This window comes from Schistocerca serialis, unplaced genomic scaffold (assembly GCF_023864345.2).
Source record: "Schistocerca serialis cubense isolate TAMUIC-IGC-003099 unplaced genomic scaffold, iqSchSeri2.2 HiC_scaffold_1175, whole genome shotgun sequence".
NCBI lineage: Eukaryota > Metazoa > Arthropoda > Insecta > Orthoptera > Acrididae > Schistocerca > Schistocerca serialis.
The window spans coordinates 137,501-142,500 of NW_026047376.1; the positions used below are offsets into that span (position 1 = coordinate 137,501).

At 53.7% G+C, this 5,000-nt stretch overlaps 1 non-coding gene across 1 annotated transcript in view; it reads left to right on the forward strand.

The window, feature by feature from the left end:
* Window positions 1-3,411: 3,411 nt before the first annotated feature.
* The window catches only part of LOC126433884 (small subunit ribosomal RNA), a 1,910-nt gene continuing 321 nt past the window's right edge, over window positions 3,412-5,000 (forward strand). Inside the window, exon 1 of the ribosomal RNA XR_007578825.1 lies at window positions 3,412-5,000. This exon is cut by the window's right edge and continues 321 nt beyond it. This is a non-coding gene — a ribosomal RNA (small subunit ribosomal RNA).

The following is a 5,000-nucleotide window of genomic DNA, read 5'->3' on the forward strand; positions in this document are numbered from 1 at the left end:
GAACAACACCCAGTGCATCCTCTCCGCCACATGAGACAATCCACACTGTCATAACCAGACTGGGAGGTCCACTCAGAAAACGGAATATCCCACCCCCCCGACAACCACCATTGCTCAGCTAAGCCACCAACACCCACACATGTCCTACACAGGGGTGCACCCAACATCACAATACTGCCTCCTCTCACAGCACACAAACAATGGCAGGAATGAAAGACACAGGTCTGCCACAAGCATGGAATCGGAGCGCCGCCTGTCATGAGCCAAAGGTGCATCCTGACGTGGCAAATCAGATGATGCCGCAGGCATCCACTTACTATAATCACAATCAACAAACCGACCGGCCGCCCCCCCCCCCCCCCCCATTACACCTTTCCATACAACAATGTGTACCTTAACCTAAACTATACTGTACCTTAACCTAAACTATACTGTACCTTAACCTAAACTATACTGTACCTTAACCTAAACTATACTGTACCTTAACCTAAACTATACTGTACCTTAACCTAAACTATACTGTACCTTAACCTAAACTATACTGTACCTTAACCTAACCTATACGGTACCTCAACCTAACCTATATTGTGCCTCAACCTAACCTATGTTGCGCCTTAACCTAACCTATGTTGCGCCTTAACCTAACCTATGTTGCGCCTTAACCTAACCTATGTTGCGCCTTAACCTAACCTATGTTGCGCCTTAACCTAACCTATGTTGCGCCTTAACCTAACCTATGTTGCGCCTTAACCTAACCTATGTTGCGCCTTAACCTAACCTATGTTGCGCCTTAACCTAACCTATGTTGCGCCTTAACCTAACCTATGTTGCGCCTTAACCTAACCTATGTTGCGCCTTAACCTAACCTATGTTGCGCCTTAACCTAACCTATGTTGCGCCTTAACCTAACCTATGTTGCGCCTTAACCTAACCTATGTTGCGCCTTAACCTAACCTATGTTGCGCCTTAACCTAACCTATGTTGCGCCTTAACCTAACCTATGTTGCGCCTTAACCTAACCTATGTTGCGCCTTAACCTAACCTATGTTGCGCCTTAACCTAACCTATGTTGCGCCTTAACCCAACCTATGTTGCGCCTTAACCCAACCTATGTTGCGCCTTAACCCAACCTATGTTGCGCCTTAACCCAACCTATGTTGCGCCTTAACCCAACCTATGTTGCGCCTTAACCCAACCTATGTTGCGCCTTAACCCAACCTATGTTGCGCCTTAACCCAACCTATGTTGCGCCTTAACCCAACCTATGTTGGGCCTTAACCCAACCTATGTTGGGCCTTAACCCAACACACGTTGGGCCTTAACCCAACACACGTTGGGCCTTAACCCAACACACGTTGGGCCTTAACCCAACACACGTTGGGCCTTAACCCAACACACGTTGGGCCTTAACCCAACACACGTTGGGCCTTAACCCAACACACGTTGGGCCTTAACCCAACACACGTTGGGCCTTAACCCAACACACGTTGGGCCTTAACCCAACACACGTTGGGCCTTAACCCAACACACGTTGGGCCTTAACCCAACACACGTTGGGCCTTAACCCAACACACGTTGGGCCTTAACCCAACACACGTTGGGCCTTAACCCAACACACGTTGGGCCTTAACCCAACACACGTTGGGCCTTAACCCAACACACGTTGGGCCTTAACCCAACACACGTTGGGCCTTAACCTGCTCTGTAATTGTCATACGACGCGTTAAATTAGTGTAGTGTTGCCTAACTGCAACCCCCGCAATATAGTTTGCTACTCGCACTGCCCGGTCCCCAGTGTATCGCTTCATGTTAAACACCTTGCAGCTATACACTGTAATGTGGATGGCAGCAGGACGTACATGCTCAATGCCCTTTGCAGTTGTTCATTGGCATTTGCAGTTGTTCATTGGCATTCGCATGGCGAAGCACTTAGCCTACGCTGTGGTACGGCCTGTGTCAACTGTCCGCTGATGTTGTACGTCCAAATCACACACTGTACTGCACATTGGTCCTCATGTACTGAATGATACATCGTGGTACATGTGACCGTACAACGACTGCGCCAACAACGGCGAACCATGCGGTCCAAATGTTGTGCACTCAGCTACGTGTCGTCTCCCTATAAGAGCTGGATTGCAGTGTGGTATGCCCTGGATGGCGATCAGCATGAGCCGTCTGTTGATGTAGTGGCGCGTGTTGTCAGACGTAGTCGTCTCTTCTCACACACCGTGATAGCATGGTGCACTGCGTTCCACATCTGCGACATGCGACAGAGGCCGGTTGACAGTCGTTCGCGCAATGGACATCGCATACGTACGGGGGCCACCTTCCACGTGTTCGCGAAGCGTGCACATGTTGTTGCGTGTATGTGGGCAGACATAGTGTGTCGTGACACCTGACACAGGCATGCAACAATCGTTGAATTTGCAAATGGCGATGGACGCCTACGTTTGCTGGTGACGTTACGCAAATGAACAACTGGTAAACCGTTGTGGTGCGGTTGTTCTCGCTAGAGGTGAATCAGTGATGGCGACGATCGGTTGAGCTACCAACCGGTTGTTCCAGCGATACCCACCATGCCCACGAACGTGAATGGCATCTGGGTGTGAAGCGATACGCGGCGGTGGCTGGGTGGGACCGTCCCCGGCCGGTGAGGGGGGGCCTCCCGGCGTGCTGGCCGCGCGGTGCGTGGGCGCACGCGCTACAGCCGGCTGGTGGGGGCGGCCAGTGGCAGGCGCGCCGGCCGACGGAGGCGGCAGGCGGCGCAGCTGCGCGCCGGCGCACCCTGCACGCGGCGCCGTGCGGCCAAAGTAGGTCCTCGCGGGCCCGGTGCGAAGCGCGGTGGACATCTGCAGTGTGCTGGTCCGATTGAGGACTGTGTGCGCTGAGGATGCGCCGCCGCCCGGCGCTCGGCGCCGCGACGCCGTCTGCTGCTCGGTCGCCTCTGCGGTTCTCGCAGGTGGTTTGTATCGCAGCTGTGCGGACGTGTTGGCGCGTGCGCTGTGCTGGGAGAGTTCGCTTCGGCACCCAAGTGGGGCTTTTGTCCTTCTGTGGCGCTGGCGTTGGAGCTGCCGGTCACCGTAGGTGGCGCGTGTTGTCTCCCGCCGGCAATGCCACGACAGCACGCTCCCGGGCCTCTGTCGGCAGCGGCAAGCTCAGTTGGGAGCACGGGTGGTCGCACCTAAAGCGTCTACTCGCCAAACCCCGGGCGATTGCGCCTCTCTCGAACCCGACCAAGTACTTAGGACGGCGCTGCGCGCCGCCGGGACCTGAGAGGGTTTCGAGGTGTATGGTGCAGGGGAGCTCAGCCTCCTCCTGTTTGCAGAATAATTGAGCGGACGCTTGCGTGTTCGCGCGGGCCCCCGGGACACACTCCCGGGCGGCCGGCTGCTCAGCTCTAGTTGACGCAGCTCCCTGGTTGATCCTGCCAGTAGTCATATGCTTGTCTCAAAGATTAAGCCATGCATGTCTCAGTACAAGCCGCATTAAGGTGAAACCGCGAATGGCTCATTAAATCAGTTATGGTTCCTTAGATCGTACCCACGTTACTTGGATAACTGTGGTAATTCTAGAGCTAATACATGCAAACAGAGTCCCGACCAGAGATGGAAGGGACGCTTTTATTAGATCAAAACCAATCGGTCGGCTCGTCCGGTCCGTTTGCCTTGGTGACTCTGAATAACTTTGGGCTGATCGCACGGTCCTCGTACCGGCGACGCATCTTTCAAATGTCTGCCTTATCAACTGTCGATGGTAGGTTCTGCGCCTACCATGGTTGTAACGGGTAACGGGGAATCAGGGTTCGATTCCGGAGAGGGAGCCTGAGAAACGGCTACCACATCCAAGGAAGGCAGCAGGCGCGCAAATTACCCACTCCCGGCAGGGGGAGGTGTTGACGAAAAATAACGATACGGGACTCATCCGAGGCCCCGTAATCGGAATGAGTACACTTTAAATCCTTTAACGAGTATCTATTGGAGGGCAAGTCTGGTGCCAGCAGCCGCGGTAATTCCAGCTCCAATAGCGTATATTAAAGTTGTTGCGGTTAAAAAGCTCGTAGTTGGATTTGTGTCCCACGCTGTTGGTTCACCGCCCGTCGGTGTTTAACTGGCATGTATCGTGGGACGTCCTGCCGGTGGGGCGAGCTGAAGGCGTGCGACGCGCCTCGTGCGTGCTCGTGCGTCCCGAGGCGGACCCCGTTGCAATCCTACCAGGGTGCTCTTGAGTGAGTGTCTCGGTGGGCCGGCACGTTTACTTTGAACAAATTAGAGTGCTTAAAGCAGGCAAGCCCGCCTGAATACTGTGTGCATGGAATAATGGAATAGGACCTCGGTTCTATTTTGTTGGTTTTCGGAACCCGAGGTAATGATTAATAGGGACAGGCGGGGGCATTCGTATTGCGACGTTAGAGGTGAAATTCTTGGATCGTCGCAAGACGAACAGAAGCGAAAGCATTTGCCAAGTATGTTTTCATTAATCAAGAACGAAAGTTAGAGGTTCGAAGGCGATCAGATACCGCCCTAGTTCTAACCATAAACGATGCCAGCCAGCGATCCGCCGCAGTTCCTCCGATGACTCGGCGGGCAGCCTCCGGGAAACCAAAGCTTTTGGGTTCCGGGGGAAGTATGGTTGCAAAGCTGAAACTTAAAGGAATTGACGGAAGGGCACCACCAGGAGTGGAGCCTGCGGCTTAATTTGACTCAACACGGGAAACCTCACCAGGCCCGGACACCGGAAGGATTGACAGATTGATAGCTCTTTCTTGATTCGGTGGGTGGTGGTGCATGGCCGTTCTTAGTTGGTGGAGCGATTTGTCTGGTTAATTCCGATAACGAACGAGACTCTAGCCTGCTAACTAGTCGCGTGACATCCTTCGTGCTGTCAGCGATTACTTTTCTTCTTAGAGGGACAGGCGGCTTCTAGCCGCACGAGATTGAGCAATAACAGGTCTGTGATGCCCTTAGATGTTCTGGGCCGCACGCGCGCTACACTGAAGGAAT